Genomic DNA, 23,290 nt, shown 5'->3' on the forward strand with positions numbered 1-23,290 from the left:
GTCATAAGAAACTCCTAGATATTTAAGGGAGTAATCCATACAAAAGGAAAGATCTGGAAAGAGATATTGTTTATGTGCTAAAGGATTGATCAGGAAAATAAAGGATTTATTTTGGTTGACTTGATAGTCTGAAATAGAGGCAAAGGTATTCAAGAACTCACCTATCTTTTTAGTGTCAGATAGAGGATGTTCAAAGTAAAGATTCAGATCATCAGCAAAGGTAGTAAAACTAATGTTAGTGTTGAGAATTTTAGGAATTGAGTGAGACGATACCAAAAACAAAAAGTTCCAATTTACCCGATCAAAGGCCTTACAAGCATCCAAAACCATAGCATATCTAGGGTTTCTTTCTTTTTGGTGAGATTTATCATGGTTTCTAATGTTAAGGTATTGTCCCATGTATGTCTGTTAGGCATAAAACCCGCTTGTTCTGGAGAAATTAAGGTATGTATAGTTTTTTTAAGTCTGTTTGCTAGAATGGTCGAGATAATTTTTATGTTCACATTCATAAGAGAGATTGGCCTATAGTTATTTAAGTTAGAGCTATCCAGAGTATTTTTAGGAATTAGTATAGTTTTAGAGTGATTGATGTACAGGTCCGTAATACCTTTATTAGAGAAGGATTCATAAAGTTTAAGCAGGATGGGAGCTAGGGTAGTTTTAAATGTTTTATAAAAATCAGAGGAATAGCCATCTGGGCCTGGGGCTTTCCCTATCTTAAGATTATCAATGGCCTCCAGAATCCCTGACATAGCTAGCAGTGCTGAGAGGATACTTTTCTGAGACTCGGTTAATTTTGGGAAATTAAGTTTATTCAGAAATATTTCCATCTCAACACAAGTAGGAAGCAAGTTATTACTAGCATAGATATCTGAGTATATTTGGTGGAATAGTTGGATAATTTGTGCATCTGATTTGTAAAGTGTATTTTTATAGTGAATGAATGTGATTCTAGGGGATTTAGGTGTGTTCTCTATCAGTTTGGCTAGAGCTTTGGAAGGGGTTTGTATGGATTCAGAATATCTAGAAATATATCTTAATTCTTGGAGGGAAAAGTTGGATTGATGGCAATCAAACAGTTCTTTTTGTTTAATTTGCAGCTCTTTTTCGGTGTCTAAGGAGTAGTTAGCTAAGAGTTTGTCGTCCAAAGTCTTAATCTCTGTCACTAGGTTGTTTTCCTGTTCTTTATTCAGTTTTTTGAGAAAGCTGGCTTTCCTGATAAGGATTCCCCTAATCACAGCTTTACATGCTGCCCATCTAATATCAAAGGTGATATCACTGTCACGAGAGGCAGAGAAGAGTTCTTTTAGAGTAAAAGTAATTTCTTCAGTTACTAGCTGATCTTTTAATAAGTTGCTGTTAAGTGACCAGTTATAAGCTTTATATGATGGAGATGAGTTGGGTGTAAAACCTATCTCTAAGACTAACCTTGAATGATCTGAAAGGAATCTAGGTTCAGTTAAAATTTTAATTTGCCTTTTAGCTAAAATGTTAGATATTAGAAAAAAGTCTATGCGAAACCAGGAGTGGTGAGATTTGGAAAAATAAGTAAAAAAGTTATTGTTCCCAGAATTGCAGTCAAACGAAACTGGGTCCATCAAATCAAAATCAAGTATTAACTCTCTCAGCGCTATAGAATCCTGAGTATTTATAACTTTTGCCTTACTTGAGTGGTCCATGATAGGGTCGATGACCATATTCCAATCCCCACCTAGTACAAGCATGTGGTTTGGAAACTTGAGTAAGAAATTATAAACTTTCATGATGAATTCTTGTTGCCCTGAGCATGGACCATAAAGATTTATAAATAGAACAGGTTTATTTAGATTATGTGATACACATGTAAAATAACACCATCTCCCATCTTGGTCAGCCCCTTTATCAACAATCATAGGTTTAAAGGAATTTTTGATAATGATCACCCCCCCCCCTTGGAATTATTACTCAAGCCCGAAGGGATAATGTCTCTAATCCATTTTCTATTTTTTCCTTGGCCCACTCTTCATTTTTCATGTGTGTTTCCTGAATAAAACAAAGGTCTGACTGGGACTTGCATAGAAGATGCAACACCAAATTTTTCTTGTTTTTCTCATGGAGCCCCCTGACATTCCAGGACGAAATGTTCCAAACTTTATCCATGAGTGATTGGGGTCAGGTTAACACTATAAAAGTATCTGTTATGTAAGATAAATAGTAGAATGTAAGCTCCAGTGAAATTGCAGTATGTAGCATTATAGAAAATATGGCACAAAACTCACTCAATTTTGCCCCCGTGCCTAACCACATAACCCCTACAATTGAGAGAGAAAAGAAACTATACACACTAAGTGAGCATGAACCTATCATACATTTGAAAAGTAAAAAAAAATAAAGTCCCAACCATATTTACAAGTAATATACATCATCGGTCTAATTCCGAACGAAGCCATCAGAAACCCTACTTATCAAATCCAAATAGCTTCCAAAAACTGTATAATAACATGAAGAAGGTGGTCAACTATATAATATTTGACCCAATATAATAAATTGAATAATTTCTGGTTAAAGTACACTAATATATCTAAAATTAGACACACATATTAGGTAAACAAAACTCAAGAGGTATACAGTAAAGTTTCAGTTGGAACAATTAGTTTAATAATTGAAGTTTTTCTTGAGCAACCACTAATATAATTACAATAGGATATACCCAGGTATCACCAGCTATAGAGAATAGTGGGATAAAACAATCACAAAGGAAATGACAATTCTACATAAATGAGTACATCATATCTTTTGTCAGTCCAAACTGTAAAACCCCTGTCACCAAGGGATATAAGTAATTACCCTTGAGGCTAGCGACAGACAAATTAATATTATGCATCATATGTCAAAACAGGTACCCGATCTGATCCGGCAGAGTGGATCAAGGCTCGAGACCCCAAAGGATAAAGTGTTTCGGCTCTACAGTACACAACGGCTGCGCCGATGTAAAACAAAGGAATATACTAGCTCTCACACTTCCCTTCAGTAAAGACATGCTTCCAACATGCTTCTTGATCACCAGATATTTCAGGTGTAATCTGACTCAGCAGCTACTGACAATAGCACTTCTTAGATTGAGCACCACATTATAGGACTTCAAAGGATGTTTGCCACCATACGTCCGGCTTTGGAGATGCATCAGTTAAATCCCGAACCATCTGCCACTTTCATGGATCCCCAGGGCATCTGGAACTAAAAGAGACGTTCCTAGCAGAGCAGGAGGGTCTCAGGAGCTAACTAGTAAAAAAGCTAGTATATACATTATCTGAATGATAACATGTGGACTTCAGAGATGATCAAATAGGATCAGAGAGCCTCCGGTAAACGAGAAGAGGCAGTCGGGAGCTTCACTGTAAAGTTGGAGTTGAACCAAAGCACTTAGCAAAAATTGAGTCCACTTCTTTGGGTGAGGACATAAAGAATTTTGTTTCTTTGTAGGTAAATGACAAAGAGCAAGGGAACTTCATTTGAAACTTAATTTTACATGAGATAAGGTCAGCACAGTAGGGGGAAAGTTTGCAGCGTTTCTCTCTTATTTCAAGGGATAAGTCTTGGGAGATGACAATATTTTGGTTATTCCATGTAAAATGATTTATTTTCTTATAAGCTGAGATAATAGCTTGCACATCCTGATGGTTAAGCATTTTGACATAGATAGGTCTTGGGATTGAGATGATTTGTTGTTTCCGCAAAGCTCTGTGCGCTCTCTCAATGATGAATTTAACCGGAGAGCTTCTCTCATGACATAAGTTGTTAAATATTTGTGTAATAGCTTCAAGAAGTTTGATTTGGTTCGTACTTCTCAGATAGTCCCCTAATTATCAGGTTATTCCTCCTACTTCTAGCCTCTAGATCCACGATTTTTAGTTGCATGTCATAGATTGTTTTGTCTTTAGTTTTTAATTCCTCCTTTATGCGTTCGATTTCTATCTCATTGGATTTGGATCTTCCTTCAACAAGATCCAAAAGGTCAGCAATTTTATTGATCAAGGAGCCGAAAGAGTTCATATTCACAGTTAATTCTTGGATGGCCGCTTGCAGAGGTAACAGAGTGCTTTTCAGCTCATCCATTTGTAGTGTTCCGTCGGCCTTCTGCTTAATCGGTTCCTTTGGCTGCTCCTGCAAGGTTTTAGATGATCTCAGTCTCTTTGCCTCCTTCTCCGGTGATGTAGAAAAGGCTGATAACTTAGATTTTGTGGTTTGAATTTCCATATTTTCAGCTTCCTTTGGCATTGTTACCTTCGTCTCTGTTCTCGTGGGTGCTGCCAGTAATTCTGGTGCTGAAAGCTTGGGCCTCTATAGATCCACGTGTACACTCGTTTGCTTTTAGTTGCTGGTTAAAATGTGCAGAACTAGAGTACTAAACTATTAGTTTAGTATAAATTCCTTATATATTTAAATATTGATAAATAGAAATCCAAAGGTATAAGGTCTTTACCTATGAATTCTTGAATTTATAAGGTTAACCTAATAGATGAAGTTGGAGCTATGAGGAGAGGGTGCTTCTCAGACGACCACCATCTTGGACTCCAGAATGTAGTCAGAAAATTAAAGTTTAAGGTCGGTTCTGAAGCATGCATACTAAAAGGCTTGTATAACCTGATTCTTTCAGTTTTTTTAGGAGTTCCTCCATCTTCCTGCTTCTGGGTTCACCAGCAAGTTTCTTAGCACTTTGAATCTCACTGGCTTGCCTTTAATCTCAGAGAAGTTATTGTCTCTAGCCCAGTGTATACAAGTCCCTTCCCCCTTTCGTTAATATTTCAAGTATCTACCTTTTTAATTCTGCTAGGTGCTTCCTGACTGTGTCCTCCTCTATGATTCTCAAATGCAGTTGCAGATACTTGGGGAATTCTTTCTTCTTGATTTTCCCTATGGCTGACATTCCTTTTCTGTCCCTTTTCTAGCCATCATTGTTTTCTTTGTTGTCTGTCAGACTATCAAACCTATCAAAGATCAGCAAGCGCTTTTACAAGGTCTCTAGCACAAGCATGGATGGTTAACATGTAGTTATCGTCATTCAGTAGAAACTGGGCTCGTATGCTTTATCCTTGTCCAGCCATTCCAGTGTAGCCCTAACATGGATTACTAGCTCTTCTATAGTATGCATGGATAATGCACATCACTGCCATATTTCCTTTTCTATTTGCAGCTCATCTGCATTTTTAATCCTGAATAGTATCACCGCTCCTTATTCCCTCCCTCCTGCATTCCAGCCTGCCTCTCCTCTCCGATATTCTTTACTCGGTATCTCCTCACTATTGTTCACTTTCATGTTAGTCTTCTGCAGCAGTTCCACATCCTCCTTATATCTTTCAAACCTGGTGTTCATGTTCTTTCTTTTTACTGGACTTCAACATCGTCCAACATTCTGTGAAGATACACTTAGCCTACTCTTTTCTTCTACCTTTCCACCCTTTGTATTCCTCTCCTTGTCCCTGTCTGCCCTTCCACATCTAGATTGCTCATCTCACTCCACCTTATCCTTTTGGTGCTCACCTTCCTTTTTTGGCATCTGACTATTCTTGTATTCCTCTATACCTCCACAACACTGAAGATCAGCTACTCTCCTGAAGTATCTTACAGTGATCATTCAGGTCAGCTTTTCCCCTTATTATTTTCTCCTGGGTTTCCTGTTCTGCCATGTCTTTATCAGGTGCTATTACTGGACTCTTCCATGTCCATCTTCTTTCATGCTTCTGGCTCCTAATATTTCTGAATTTCTCTTTTTCATCTTTATTCTTTCTTTTATCCTATTTACACATATGTCCCTGTTAAATGGCATTAGTGTTCCTTGTATGCAATGGATCTTTTATGTATACATTACAACCACTTACAGGTGTTTACATAGTGCATCATATGAGCTTCACTTCTTCACCTTTAAACTTAAGAAATAAATAGAAACAAAATGTGACTTACAATCCCCACACACTTATTCTTTTAGTTGTCCTTGCAAGGGTATTTATGTTTATTAGAAGAAAAGGTCTCTCCCTTGTACAAAACAAGTGCCATAACTAAATGTCTTCCTCTTCTATATGTCTGATATTAAGTCTCTCATTGCAATGTTGACCCCAAATCAGTAATCTGAGTGCAACAATCTGTCTTTCTTGTGCCTTTTCTTTTGAGGTCCTTCCATTCTTAACATTGTCTCACAGCCACAATACTGACTCCAATGGCTTTTATGTGACATCACAAAGCAAAGAAGCATATGTATTTTGATTTTCTTTAGCAGTCCATCTTTTTGATTTTTGGATTGATGCCATTTTCTTGATCACTACTTCTTCTTCTTCTTCTCTATCCCTCTTTCTCTGCCTTGCTTTATGCTGAAAATGCAAATGTGTCTCCTCCTATATCCTCTAAAGATTCTTGAGTCCTTCCAAGCTCCATTTACTATATCCAAGTCTCTGAATGCATTATAAAGTCCTTCATCCCATGTCCATATTCCTAAGTACACTCTCTCCTTGCAGACCTTCCTCTTTCTGTGTTCCATGCAGCATGGGAATAGATTTTTGGCACACTTCTCCATATTCAAGATACAAAAGTAGTCCGACAATCTCCCCTCCCCTCCTATCTTTTCTCCTCTCCTCTCCTCTCCTCTCTTCTCCTCATGTTTCTGTATTAGGTGTGTGATTTATTGCTCATGCCTCCACCTCCTCCTGCCTCTCCTCTCCCCTCCGCTCCTCTCCTCTCGTCTTCTCATGCATCTATATCAGGTGTATTTATTACTCATGCCTCCACCTCCTCCTGTCTCACAGGCCTTTTAAACTCCCAGTCCATTTTGCCCTGGACTTTTGAATGGCTGGTAGATGCTGTCATTGTCTTCTAATCTCAAGGCTATGAAGGGATTCAAATCTTACTTCCTGAAGAAACAACATTTCTTCATTCTTTGTTGTATTGTCAAGAAGGTAGTGTAGCTGATACAGGCAGGAGTCCCACTCACTGTCAGTTCTACATGTCTTAGCTCGAGTGGTTGTCATTATCTGCATAGTGCATCTGAGAAAACATTTTTATAGAAGTATCACAATAGTAAATCAATTTCAGAGTCCTTGTAGCAGAACCGTTTGCTTTTTTTTTTGAAGAATGGAAGCATATTACCAGATGTGTGACCAGAGATTTTGGCTACTTCTTTTTCTTCCCCACTCAGTACTGTCTTTTACTTTTGCATTACTTTTATGCTGCTAAGTCAAAATGTTTCACTGGCAGTCTTTAAGCTCCATCACTCTAATTCCTTCCAAAATGCCCAAAATGCAGATATTAGCCCTGTGTGACCAGTTTGGTACCATCCGTCTTACCTGTCTACCATTTTATTGCACTTTTCAGATGTTTTAGTCTTTGGTTGTTCTCCAACTGTACTTCTAATATATTTCCTCTCTCTGTGTAGGTCCTAGATTCCCTCTCACAGTCTCCAGCTAAATTTGTTGTCTTTCTACTGTGGCTTTGCCTGCTTTTGTAACTTCCACTATCCCTACCAGATTCAGAAACAAAATGCATAGCAGTTCTTCTTTTTGAACTGCTTTCAACATTGCCTTCTGGTCACCTACATTTTCCACCTCAGTATTCTTTCCTTTATATGTAGAAATGTAAGGTGTATATCTATATCTGTATCTGTATCTGTATCTATATCTATATCTATATCTATATCTATATCTATATCTATATCTATATCTATATCTGTATCTATATCTGTATCTGTATCTATATCTATATCTATATCTGTATCTGTATCTATATCTGTATCTGTATCTGTATCTGTATCTGTATCTATATCTATATCTGTATCTGTATCTGTATCTGTATCTATATCTGTATCTATATCTATATCTATATCTATATCTATATCTGTATCTATATCTGTATCTGTATCTATATCTATATCTATATCTATATATATATCTATATCTATATCTATATCTGTATCTATATCTGTATCTGTATCTATATCTGTATCTGTATCTATATCTATATCTGTATCTGTACCTATATCTATATATGTATCTATATCTGTATCTATATCTGTATCTGTATCTATATCTGTATCTATATCTGTATCTATATCTATATCTATATCTATATCTATATCTATATCTGTATCTATATCTGTATCTGTATCTATATCTGTATCTGTATCTATATCTGTATCTGTATCTGTACCTATATCTATATCTATGTCTGTATCTATATCTGTATCTGTATCTATATCTGTATCTATATCTATATCTATATCTATATCTATATCTATATCTATATCTATATCTGTATCTGTATCTATATCTGTATCTATATCTGTATCTATATCTATATCTGTATCTGTATCTATATCTATATCTGTATCTATATCTATATCTGTATCTATATCTGTATCTGTATCTGTATCTATATCTGTATCTATATCTGTATCTATATCTATATCTATATCTATATCTGTATCTATATCTATATCTATATCTGTATCTATATCTGTATCTGTATCTGTATCTGTATCTATATCTGTATCTATATCTATATCTGTATCTGTATCTATATCTATATCTATATCTATATCTATATCTATATCTGTATCTGTATCTGTATCTGTATCTATATCTATATCTATATCTATATCTATATCTGTATCTGTATCTATATCTATATATATATCTATATCTATATATGTATCTGTATCTATATCTGTATCTATATCTGTATCTATATCTATATCTGTATCTATATCTGTATCTATATCTATATATATATCTATATCTGTATTTATAGCTATATCTATATCTATATCTATATCTATATCTATATCTATATCTGTATCTATATCTGTATCTGTATCTGTATCTATATCTATATCTATATCTGTATCTATATCTATATCTGTATCTATATCTATATCTATATCTATATCTATATCTATATCTGTATCTATATCTATATCTATATCTGTATCTATATCTATATCTGTATCTGTATCTATATCTGTATTTTTATCTATATCTGTATCTATATCTATATCTATATCTATATCTGTATCTATATCTATATCTGTATCTGTATCTGTATCTATATCTATATCTATATCTATATCTATATCTATATCTATATCTATATCTATATCTATATCTATATATGTATCTATATCTAATTTGTATCTGTATCTATATCTGTATCTGTATCTGTATCTGTATCTGTATCTATATCTATATCTATATCAGTATCTATATCTATATCTATATCTATATCTATATCTATATCTATATCTGTATCTATATCTGTATCTATATCTATATCTGTATCTATATCTGTATCTATATCTATATCTGTATCTGTATCTGTATCTATATCTATATCTATATCTATATCTATATCTATATCTATATCTATACGGACATAGTTCTTCAGTACATTGATTGTGAAAATTCATCCATCCTCAGCCCCTTTTCCCATTTTGCACATGGGGTCAGGGTGTCACTTCAGCAGTGACAACCATCTCGATCCATAGTTTACACCACCAGGTAGCTAGCCCTGCTGCAGTAGTTCATGCTTACCGCACACACTTGCACACACATTCCCCCCTACAGCCAGTTTACAGTGTCCAATCCACCTACTGCATATCTTTGGAATGTGGGAGGAAACCACAGCACCCAGAGGAAACCCATGTGAACACAGGGCGAATATGCAGACTCCACACAGAAGGCACCCCAGCTGAGAGTCAAACTAGAGAACCTCTTGCTGTGAGGCAGCAATGCTAACTGCTGTAACACAGCACATCAATAAAAGGTACATTAATGAATGTGAAAGAAAATCCTCCACACCCCTTCTTTTTAAATGTACCTACTCTGAGATCACACGATACCAGGGAAAGGTCATATTCCCCAACCCTGGTACTAAGTTCATTTTACTGCAATGAAGATCAGTTTTCTTGCTGACCAAAAGAAAACTATTGACTAAAGTGAAAGTCAACCAATATAACTATATATATATATATATATATATATATATATATATATATATATATATATATATATAGATTCACTTTACATGCTCAAAATGCTAAAATATCAAATTTTAAAATTTCAGGCCTGTAAAGTCGAATGGACAGAAACCGCAAACCTGGAAGTGTTGAACGGATTATGTCGAACCCACGGTATGGATAGCATGTTAGGTAATTGTAATGTTTTTGAGGTTTTGGGGAGGGTTTGTGTGTGTTTGAGTATGCTGGGCTGTTTGAGGTGTGGGTTAGGGGAGGTGTTGTGCAGTGTGAATATGTTAGTGTTGGGAGTGCTGGTGTTTGTGTGTATGTGATGTGTGTTTGTGCGGGGGGCTGTGGAATGTGCGATGCTGGGTTGTGTGTGTTTTGGAGTGTTGTGCAACCTCGGAGTTAGTGTATATAAGTAGGGGGATGTTGGGAGTGCTGGTGTTTGTGTGTATGTGATGTGTGTTTGTGCTGGGGGCTGTGGAATGTGTGATGCTGGGTTGTGTGTGTTTTGGAGTGTTGTGTGACCTCGGATTTAGTGTATATAAGTAGGGGGTGGGGGTGTAGCCCCCTACATGGGGGGTGCAGATGGGCTTGCCCCCCAGCATATACTAAGGGTAGATGTGTATGTGTGTTTGGTTGTATGTGTGTGTGTTATGTTTTTTGTAGGGAAGTGTTGGAAGGCATGCATGCTGGTGTATGTATGTGTTTTATTGCGTGTGATGTGTGTTTGATGGGAGTTTGTAGATTCACGGTTTTGTGTTTCGTGTTTGTGTATGTTCGGCATTTAGAGGATTTGACTTTATTCTTTTGTGATACTGAATTTCGATAATTCAGTATTTCAATCCTATAAAGTGAATCTATATATATACATATATATATATATATATATATATATATATATATATATATATATATATATATATATATATATAGTTTACTATCATAATTTCGACTCACACTCGGTCGACAATGGAAAGTCAAACACAGCAATATCAAACTTTAAAAGCAAGCCAAGGAACGAGTTTTAACATGGGTCGAGATAGGGGGCGAGGTTTGTAGTTCGGCAATAGCAGTGAACCCCTATCTCGACCCATGTTAAAACCCATACCTAGGCTTGCTTTTAAAGTTCGATAATGCTGTGTTCGACTTTCCGTTGTCGAACATAGTGCGGTCGACTGAGTGTGAGTCGAAATTATGATAGTAAACCATATATATATATATATATATATATATATATATATATATATATATATATATATATATCGGTCTACTTCAAACTATCAAAAGATCACATCATTGAAGGCGAAATAATCGAGATGACATCTTCAAAACTTTAAAACATCGAACACCTGGAACTCCGAAAGCTATCCCCAGGAAAAGAACCACTTGGCCACCAGGACAAAAACACAAACAATAAAGCAAGTAAAAAACCCTCTAACGTGGGGGCTTCACCCTTCCCACCCCCTAACTAAATACACTGACTAAAAAGTCAAAAAGCAACTAATAAAAACAGTTCACAAAGGATAATTCGCTGTTGTGGGTGATATGATCCAAGAAGAACTTCACAACTCTAATTGTTGGAGAGATAAATTGTATGCTGTTTGCCACTCAGATGTATGTTAAGCACAACCATATGTGCATTTAACCTTTTAATTCTAAAATGGGCTTAGTAGATATACTGTCATTGATTCCCGGGTGTACTGGTGCATTTAGAAAAATGTTTCTGGCAAACAGCATACAATTTTAGTAACACAGTAATAGTATATGATTTTATTCAAGGCATAGGTAGGTTTTTTATACATAAACACACATTTTAAATTTTAATTTGCAATTGTTTTTAATGACAGCACTGAGCACTTTAAGGGACTAGCATTGTTTAATTACTTTTTAATTGACTTGATTACAATATGTGTTTGATTGGTTAGGGGGAGTATATAACCCTGGGTTGAATTTTTTATTGTGTTCTGATGAAGTCTACTATGTTAGATGAAAGCGCTTAACTGGAGTGTTTATGCATACAATAAACAGTTTCAAATTAGAGTTGTGAAGTTCTTCTTGGATTGTATCACCCACAACAATGAATTATCCTTTGTGGACTGTTTTTAAATATACCGACTCCTAGATTGCACTACAGTGGGGAAAGGGCAATGTTCATCATGGAGGCCAAGTGGTTCTTTTCCCGCAGTTAGTTTTCAATGATATTGTCTTCTGATATTTTCAGGTAGACCCATATATATATATATATATATATATATATATATATATATATATATATATATATTCTTTTTTTAAATAATTTAAGCTGACCTAGTTCAAACTGTGTAGCAATTCTTCCATCTTAGATAGGCTTATGGCTATCAAGCTGTTACCTACAGAATGAAAGACAAAGCCAAATCAAAGCCAAAAATAACCAGGAACAAACAGTCCAAATTGAAACACCTTTTATATATTCACAAATATGAAGATAAAGACTGCCAGCACCCACTAGGTAAAACCTCCATGGTATAAAGTAAATAAATGTACAAAAATATATATGTACACCACTGGAGGTAAGACACAGCTGCAAATCAATGAAAACAGGAACAAAACCAGTCGATCAAAAAAGTAGAAAATCCACTATTTATTTCAACATAGAACAATGTGTTCTTGTTCTAAACATATATATTTTTTGTACCTTTTATATACTGGTGATATATAACATTAATGGGCTCTATCATATTTTAGAGGCAGAGCTAAATTCTAAGTTAAAATCAAGGACATCCCTGAAAATCAGGGACCGGTGAGAAGTTGAGAGATATACATGAGCTTGCTGCCCCCACCCCCCCCCCCACAACAAAAACTGCTGCATTTTTCTGCTCATATTTCATATTTTGGTTGCAATCAGATTTGTGCAGATTTAAAAAAACAGCTAAGTAGTCTGCTAAGACAAATATATTCTTGTTTTGATCAAGAAGTCTAGGCCAGTAATGCATCTCATTAATGATTAAAGTATCTCTCCATCAAAATGGACTCAACCATCAGTGTGAGCTTATGACTGATTTCAGAGGTGCTATTTTCTTTCTCATCCAAGACATGCTCATTACTTTGTAAAACTATTATATTTAAATAGTAGATAGCTAGGGTTGTGCAGTAGATGAATTTCCTGAGCACACTAAGTATGGACAGTTTCTGCATGTTGTACCCTATGTACTCTTATTATCCATTACTGATGACTCTTTTAATGTATTTATAGTTTTGTTAACTGAGTGACTGGCACAACACAAATTTATAGTTTGCAGGGAGAACACAAGTCAAAGGCATGGAATACCTGATGATTGTCAATTTAGCATAATTCTCTGCAACATAGCACAGATGAACAGTTGCACAATATCTACGAAAGAACCACTGGATAATACCTTACTGGCAAAATGTCCTATCTCTACACAAAGCAGTACTGTCTGAGAATAGCAGGTTATTAAAAATATGAGCAGTCAAAAAGTCACCCTGTATGAGCAGTCAAAAAGTCACCCTGTAGCCCTTGATATGAATTAATTCAGTATCCACTTGCAAACTTAATGATGTTTTAGTAAGTCACTTATCCAAACCAATGTTTTCAGGATGCACCTGAAAAGAAGAATGTGGACTTGGTGGGGTTTCATACCTTGTTAAAGAAAACTATATACTGTAACATCTGTTTGACTTCTTAAACAGACTCAACATAGCAATAATTTAGTATAACACTATTTCATTGTTTCAGAAGGCCAAAGCAGAGTTCTTTATGAGCTTCCTCTACACAAAGAAATCTGTGGCACTTTATAATCTAACATTATATCCATCAATTTGCTTACAATTCAGGCATTCTGTAAGAGCTGCAAATGCCTAGTGAGAGGGACTCTAATAGGGTAACCCTAAACTGTTGAATGTATTTTCTAGAAACAATTGGTATAGAATGATGATTCCTTCTTTCCAAGCAGAATCTCCAAAGCTATGTTAGAACAGGAACCGGTACTTTTGCTTCCAAGAGAGGAGGATGAAGATATTACTCACAAGTACTTGTTTGTCATGCCAATATATCACAGGGCCACATGCTCTTCTTCACTTTTGCAAACTGCATACTGCTCTGACTTGTGTGTGTTAGGGTCAAGTTTTCTAAAATTCACATGCTGTTTAGCATTATTCGTCTTCCTCTTGCAGAGAAGGAAACATAAACATTTCTAACATGTAAAAGCAACTTTTGTTTCTAACCTGCCAACTTGCAATCATATTTACCCATTCTCCTAAATATTTATTTCAGCGATAATTTCATTGTTTAGCTAGTGTTGCTTCTTATACATGGTTTGGTGCACTTATTTAATTCTTAGTATTAAACATTGCCTACCTGCCCTGAGGAAAAAAAATATTTGTGTATAACAGAAGTACTAGGCTAATACACTGCATAAACAAATAAACAAAAAATATTCAAATTATAGCTCCTAGGAAAAGTTAACAGCTGTTGCATTGTAATTTTGTAATTCTAAAATGGTATGATGAACATATGGAAAGTAGATCTTTCAAAATATCAAATTATAAACATTCTGTCCTCAAAATTTAACTGTGGACCATTAATTTTATGTGCATTTGTATTTTATAATAGTAATAAATTTAGCTTAGCAACAGTTCACGGCAAATGTCCATGTACAGTGTTGTCCAAAAAACTAAATTAAAGCTTCTAATATATAGAGATCTGCTGCTGTATTTTTCTGCTTTTATGTGAGCTGTCAGATTTGATTATCCTGCGCTAAATGCTTTTCAGCAGGACCAAACCTAAGTACAAACTTTCCATTGTTACAATTATTTACTTAGTCCCTTAAGTGCTGCCACAGCAGAGATGCTACTCTGCTGCTCCATGGAAATAAACAGGGAAAGAGAAAATATGTAATAAATAACCTTTCTACAAGCTGCAGGCATGCAGGACTATGTCCCCTGCAGCCTTCAAAATAAAAATTGACTTACTTAAATAAATAATTACACGCTACTCTATAAAGAAACATAAATTAATCAAAGCTGACAATATTATTATAGGCTGAGGAACTCTGAATAAATTAGTTGACATGTAACAATTTAACACTGAGAATTGCTATATTAGCTCATACTTTTAACTGGTCGATTACTGCTTTACTGAGTAATTAAAAGAGTCTGGATTCAAGTCTATAACATAAACAAAACTTGTGAAGTAAAAGATATTATACAATGACTGGCCATTAATATTCCAAAACATGCATGCTGATTGGCCAGCCCAACCAGCGTGCCCGTTGTAAATCCCAGAATATACCAATGGAAAAAGGTCCAGTCACCCGGACTTCTTTCTGTTCGTATATTCTATAACTTTTTTTTTTTTCCAGTAAAAACTAAAAAAAAATGTAAAGTCCGGACTCCAGACATACCAGAGAGGCAGTATGGAGGAAATACAAGGAAAATCAGGTACATTATTTAAAACTAAAGACACGTACGTGATTGTCTTTTCATTTCCTCCATTCTGTCTCTCTCCTACCCCTAAAGTAGTCCAAACTTTTTTTTTAATTAAAAAAAAAAAAAGAAAACAAAAACGGAGCAATGGAGACTTTGTTTTCTCTGTTGCTCCCTTTTCAAAGCATTGATGTACTGGGTATGCATGGGAACGCAAGTCCCATACACATGCACAGTACATCAAAACAAGGCAGCAGGATACCACCAGCCATGGACGAAAAGTATGGCGCCATTATACAAAGACATTATTTAAGAAAAGTAAGTTTTTTTTTTTTCTTAAATAATGTCATTGTGTAATAGTGATAATCAACTCAGTGGTTGTGGTATATTGAAATTTACCCACAGTTGGCTTTATTTAATCACTCAAGCTTCGCCCTCATGATTAAACCACACCAACTGTGGGTAAATCTTTAATATACCACACCACGTTGTTGGTTACTTACACATAGTTGAGAAGAGGGAGCCAAGGAGCTGTGTACCAAAAGTATGCCCAAGTTGTTGGGATATCTGTTTCTAATCGTAATTAGTGGTGTTTCTCTTACTTCCCAATTGAGAATTTGTATTAAAGTAGAAAAAGGAAAGCATATGGATGAGTATGAACTGTACAAACGTTTGGACTTTACTGTTTTGGACATCCAGTCTTCATTTCATTTGGGTAAGGGATCCTCTACAGACTTAACATGCAAGACAAACAGACTTTGACTTACATTTCTTGAAATGTTTGTTATAGGCTCCTTGCTCACTTATGTTACTTCACAAATTACATTGCAGATTAAGAGGAAACTGACTGTACTGTTTCACACATGAAACATGATGGATTCACTGTTATGGTCATGAATTCCTACTTTTTTATCTTTTTATGCTAAACGTTTCTATGCTAATATATTTTTGGATGATAGACGGATCTTTAATGGAGAGTGAAAAGATTTGTGTTGTTGCAAATATAAAATGATATAATTTATCATCTCTTCACAGTGTGTTCGATCAATAATTTGATCTAATAATAGGCAGAAGAAGCTCCTAAGTGCTTTATCCTAATCATAGGTCCCCTCAAACAGTTCTATATTATAGCATCGAAGTCTAAAAACATCGAATGCTATAATATCAAACCCACTCAATCGAAACACCAGAAAACCGAACAGTCAGAATAGCGAATTTTTTCCCAGGGAAAAATTTCACTGTTCCGACAAACATACACACAATTCAAGCACACCAAAATAAATAATCCACACACATACACATGACAAAACCGTACACTAAACCAGACATACACCACTAGCTATCCACTTACCTTAACCCAACCCTAACCCTAAGGTCCCTAACTATTGCACACTCACCTTACCCGCTCCCTAACCCGAACAAACCTACCCCACCCTAACCCTCACGTCCACACAATCGCACATTTACCTGACCCGCGCCCTAACCCTAACTCACCTAACTCATGCCCTATCACACATTCACCTTCATTCGCACACTTACATTAACCTGGTTCATAACCTTCATTCCACAGTTGAGGAAATAGCGAAGCTGCAGAAACGGCCCACTGAATACTTTCCCTAGGAAAGTATTTGTTGTTCTGCAGCTTTGCTATTTCAAGTGTTCACTCTACTGGATTTGATATTATAACATTCAAAGTTTTTAGACTTCAATGTTATAATATAGACCCCCACTCAAACTATGTATGGTATAATATATGGACAATTTTCCTTTGGAATAAGATTTTGCAATATCTGACTGTAGTTGCTCTAACAATACTGGCTATTCATTGAGTCTGCATTGCAATGAGATATATTCATTAGACTGGGACGCATTTGCATATTACTTGACTTACTGCAAATCATGTATGGAACTTATCTCATTCCACCAAATTCCACTAACTTTTTGGAATATGGCCCCATATCTATTGCAACTGCATTATGTCTAAACAACTCCAAAGTAGATGACTCTAAAGTATCAGATAAAGTTAAAAAAAATAATAATAAAAAACTTGTTCAATAGGAACAGACACTTTCTGAGATTAAATCTCACTGTTATTACAAAAAAAAGTTTTGAAAGATTTTTACTTACTCATTCGGAGATGGATAATATCTGTGGGTCCTTAATGGATCCTATGCAATATTGATTTATAAAAGGAAGATCCTGTATTATCTGCCAAATAAATCTCTACAATAAGGGCTCCACAATGTTGATGTGACCAGATTATATTAGTTCTTTATGGTCTAAGCATAAACCCAATAATTTCTAATTGGATTAGAAACTGTCTAAACAATAGAAAGCAAAGTGTTGTAGTTCAGGGAATGGGATCAACCTAGATGTCTACTAACATGGGAGTGCCTCAGGAATCTGTATTTGGATGAATTCTTTATAATATAGTTTTCTTAACCCTGTCAGTGTTTTCAAACGTATAGATATTTATTTAATCATTTATCTATGTTTTTTTTACATTGCAACAGTAGATCAATATCAATTAAAATAAAATATGCGATGGTAGAGAAGAATATAGACATCTAACAAATCTACAGAAAATATACAAGATGAATGTAGTGGTGATAAAAATGAAAGTATTTCAAGAAAAATAAAACAAAACTGTAACATTAGTGGCTGAAGCTAAGGGTTTTCCTCTACACAGTCACACAAGACAAGAAATATTAAGTTAAGCATGTTTAAAACGTAGTAAGGTGCAGAGAGCTAAGTCAAGGCAGACCAATAGGGGATTGAGAATATTGGTTTGAGGCAGATTATATAAGGGAGCTAGGGTGAAGAGTATGAGGAGGTGTGAAAATAATGAGATATTTTGATATCAACTTGGTGTGGTACACAGAGGCAAGTGTTAGAATTAATTATTTTAATAAATGCTTAAATGAATGAATTTTAGTTACTGACCTGATAGGTATCGGGATGGAGTCCAACATTTGGCCAAAAAGTTGGAATATAAACTCTGACCTATTGATTTATTATTACAAATTTCAAGTAGTTGTTTGTCAGTTGAATGAAGGGAGTGATTTGGAAGATAGTGCTGGAGGATGTTATTGATAGCTGAAAGACAGTGTTGTAGGATAGCTGGGCAGGATGAAGGGTTATATATTATTTGGTGTTCTAGCAATGGTTGTGTGATTGATAGGTGATGTGGTAGTTCAAACCAGATTAGTGATTTAAGGACAGAGCAATGATGGGTACAGTAGGGTTTATTGGCTGCTAATCTTGCAACTTTGTTATAGTATTGTTTCAGTTTGGATTTTCAAGTGAGCTGTAGATTGATAAAGATAGGAGAGCTATAAAGAACAGAAGTCAAAAGATAAGTGATGGCTAGAGTTGTTCATGTTGGATTTGTAAGAAATTTCTTAGCTTTATAAAGCATTCCTAGCTTTTGGTGTTTTTAATACAGTTTTGTATGTGCGAATCAAACTTTAGATTATCATCTGTTCTTACATCTAGCAGTTTAGTACAAGAAACAGCTTCAATATTGGTATTAGTTAGAGAAATTTTGAAGCTTGTGGTATAAGATTTAGAAAAAAATAAAAAAAGCTTTTTTTATTTTGGGGAACTGAGCAGAAGATGATTGTGAGACAGACAGATTTACACTGAGTTAAAGGTATCCTGGTTGATAGTTTTTGCTGAAGCAGGCTGTCAGAGGAGCAAAAAAGAGTGGAATCATCAGCATGTTGTATAAGTGATGCTTGTTGAGAAGATGTGTACAGATTGTTTATGAAAATGTTATAAAAGAGAGGACTGAGGATGGAGCCTTGTGGGAAATCAGTGTTTACCGAAAGATAAGGGGAAGTCACTGAAAGCCATTTTACTGATTGATATTTGTCTGACAAGTAGTTGAAAAATCATTTCTAGTGACAGAGGGCAGACATTTTTGACAATAGTTTGTTGTGAGAAAACTGTATTGAAGGCTTTGGATAAGACTAAAAAGAAATATGAGAACTTTTTCATAGCCTATTGCCTTCTTGATGATATCTAGAAAGGAGATGAGTGGTCATTATAGTATGAAATGGTCAAAAACATGGTGTATAGAGGTAATGAGTATTTCTTTGAGGAGATGATGGAGAAGTTGCTTATATATACATTTTTCAAATATATTAAAGAGAGAGAATGGAATTACAATGGTTTAAAACTGGTTTATTCATTGAAGTTCCCACACTTGTGAAGTGGAGTAGTATGGAATTTCTTCCAGAGTGTGGAAACATAGGATTCCTGTATGGATCCATTGAAAAGAATTGAGACTAGGTAAGCAATGCAGCTGGCAGCTAACCTGTCTGCAGAAGGTAAGCACGACTTAAGTTTGTAGAGTAATTGTTTAATATATGTACTAGAGACTGGTTTTATTATGGGAAGTACTGATTCTAAGAAGACTTGAAATGAGTTGGTAAGGCCAGCTTTACAATATATGAAGTAGGAATTTAATTTAGTGGCTGTTTCTAAGAGGGAAACATTAGGGCAGATATTAGGGATACATTTTGTGCCAGAGTATAAGATTATTTATAAAAGTCCAGAATATTCTAGGATTAAGTCTTTGACTGCCTTGAGAAGTATTGTTTCCTGTGATTATAGAGATAACTTTTTGTGTAGTTGTAGAATTCTTTTTAGTATTTTAAGTTGTGATATTTGCCTTTCTCCCATTCTTTCCATGCCTTATTTCTGCTATGAATCAGACTTTTACTGTGACTGGGGAGCCAGGGGTACAACTGGGCTTTTCTCTCTTCCTTCTCAAGGGGAGAGAAATTATTTAGTATAATTGAAAATATGGAATTGAATGTATATATGGCATCATCTAGTGGTAGGTTTTGAGAATCGACCAGTTAATGGATTTTTAGGTGTCACTGAATGTATGGCTGTTAAATTGTGAGAGGTTGCAGGTTTCTCTATATAGGTGTTATTATGTGCAATGGGTGTTACGTCCCTGGACATATGTAGGATGATGAACAATGAGGGAGCATCAGAAGATACATGGTCAACTGCATTTGCTAGGATTAGCGACAATAATCCAGTCTAAAGATGAGTCACTATTTTTGGCCTTGTTGTAGTGAGTATGGGAAGTATTAAGTTGCTTGAAGCCATATACATTAATATTAATAGTGAGATAGTTTCATATAAAGTTTTTTTCAGTCAGTATTGACATCTCCTAGTATAATAATTTCATTATAAATAGTATTAGATATCCTATGCAAGAGGGCGGCCTAATGGTTAAGGTGTTTGTCTTACAAACACAAGGTGCCAAGTTTGAATCTCACAAGGGATAATTGGTTAGGCTTAAAATGGCTCACAAGGGCAGTTAGCTTAGTACTAATCTACGAACCTATAATATATTTTTCAGATTTAGAATACTGTTACCTGTGGGAATGTAGATAATAATTATGTAAATATTTCTTTTGGATTTTTTAGTTTAAGAAGAAATATAAGCAGCTCTGCAGTGTCAGATTTTGTTGGAGTTTTAGCAAAAGAAGAAAGTGCAAGAGAGTTAGGTTAGAAGATAGTCACACCACCTACTTTTTAATGTAGTCTGTCAGATGGAATTATTTCATAGCCTTGGCAAAGAATTTCAGCATGTTTTATCTGAGATTTTAGCCATGTTTCAGTGACTCTGGTGATATCTGGTAAGTGTTGTGAGAGCCAAGAATGAAGTCCAGTAATTTTATTTAACATATTGTGAACGTCTATGGAAATCATATTTAACTATTTACGAGTTACACACTTTTTCATCTCCGTAATGAAAAAGAAGATGAAAGTGCTTATCTTTTACTTGTTTTTATCAGCATTTCAATATTAAAGCAACTTTTTTATCACAAATTGTGGCTCCAGGTATACTGTGTCCATACTTTTGAACTACCTTGGTTTGCGGTTTGTTCTTTGTGGATTACACGTTTGAATTTGTTGGCATGAAGGTCTTTTTGATATAGCATATGACTGTATGTTGTGCTTATGTACAGGTGAAGTTTCTTTTGACTTACTACATTGGGTTGATCAGTGGGTAGGTGCAGATGTTGAGAAGAAATTGGATCAGAAGTTAAGGAAGGAGAACTCAGATGCTGTACTGAAATTAATTAATGATGATAAAGTGTACCAAGGTTGGATGCCCTTGATTATTCCAATTTTAAGAGCCTCTTAGATGCTAAAAAGAAGTTACTTTTAGTTTGTTGTGAATGAATGGTTTGCACAGGGCATTCAAGATGCTTGAACAGTGGAGATTCTGATTAAATTGCTTTGGAAAAAAACTGATAAGGCAGGGATACATAATTGGAGACTCACAGCGCTTCATAATTCTGCAATATTTTTATAAAATTTTGCAGATAAGGCTTTAGTCCGGGTTTAGGGAAAATTTTATATACTAGTGTTTTTGGTATTAAAGATAAACATGGAAAAGGGAATATTAATCATGGTTAAAGAGGTGGCAGTTGCTATTTTGTAGGAAAAGAACAATGTTAAGTTATTGTATGACAGAAGATAGACTTTTTGTAGCTTATAACTTGAACAAGGTTGGCACATTTTATGTTGTTACAGAGTTGGGGATAGATTTCCCTGCTGTATTTGGATGAAAGGTGAAAATAAAGAGTGTTCTTTGAGAAGAATTTTATTTTGTAAGGTATGAATGTTTTTTTTGCTAACTGCTGATAATGTTTCTAGTGCTGGTTGAGATTTTAGTGGTATAAAGGGAGCAATATATCTGTCTAATGTTGATTATTATTATAGCTACACATAGAAATTTGTTTTACTGATGCAGAAGTAGTTTTAGTGTTGTCTTTGGGAAGAAGTCATGCATAGATCAACAGTGGAATGACACTGAGTAAATGGAAGCAATTGTTAAGTTGTGACAGTCTTCTAGATTATACTTTTTGAAAAAAGTGTATTTGATTAATGGTAGCATTTTCTGTATTTGTAATTAGTTTGCTTTAGAGTGTTGATCATCTGTTAAGATGGAAAAGGGGATTCTGGATGTTTTTTTTTTTTTTTCCTTTTAGGGGCACACTTAAATCCTATTGAGAGGGATGTTTTGTTTAACACTTCAGCTAAAGAGGGGTAGAATTGTTGCAATCCTGCTGTTTTTTGGAGTTGTTGCATTTTTATTGTGTCTTTTAGAAGTCATATGCTAGAAACACTAATGTTTGAGGTATTTTTCTGTATGAAAACTATAGAGAGTATTACTGTTGTTTTTGTAAGGGTAAGAGAAAGTGACTGCTGGATGAACAGATTAAAGAGATTTGGAATAGGTGTTTACTATGAAAGGTGTCTGTTTTGGAGCAGGATATAGAACACTGGGTTAACAGCATTTTGCAGTATTTGTATGTGTCTAATGGTTTATTTATATATTTATTCTAGTTTTGTTTATTCTTTATTAACAAAGGCAAAGCACTGATCCAGCTGGACCATTTTCAGGTTCAGCCCAGGAAAACATTAGCTGCAATCCCTATTAGCATTATAGTCTGAAAGAAACATTGGTGATTAAAAGTACATGTAAATGCTGACCAAGGAATCCAAAATGGTCTACTCAAATAATGATAATCTGCCAAATACTTACTTTAAACAGGCACTAGTTTATTCAGCAATCTGTTAAAATAAATGTTTTTAAGTTAATAACTTTAAATATTTCTAAAAAGTTTCTAAATATTTAAGTACATTTAAAATATATAAGAATACATTTTATATCAAAGGAAATCACCAAGTAACAAAAGGTAACAATACTTAATAAATAAAATTAATAAAGTTATAACTTTGCTGCCCTAAGTTTTAAAACTGGGACAATAGAAGTATTGTTGTTGATCCCAGGGGGTGTAGTGGCATTTAACTTCAATTGACAACATAACTCCATATACTCAATACAGA

The sequence above is a fragment of the Protopterus annectens genome, chromosome 1.part0, assembly GCF_019279795.1.
Source record: "Protopterus annectens isolate FY-2018-M chromosome 1.part0, PAN1.0, whole genome shotgun sequence".
Taxonomy (NCBI): Eukaryota; Metazoa; Chordata; order Ceratodontiformes; family Protopteridae; genus Protopterus; species Protopterus annectens.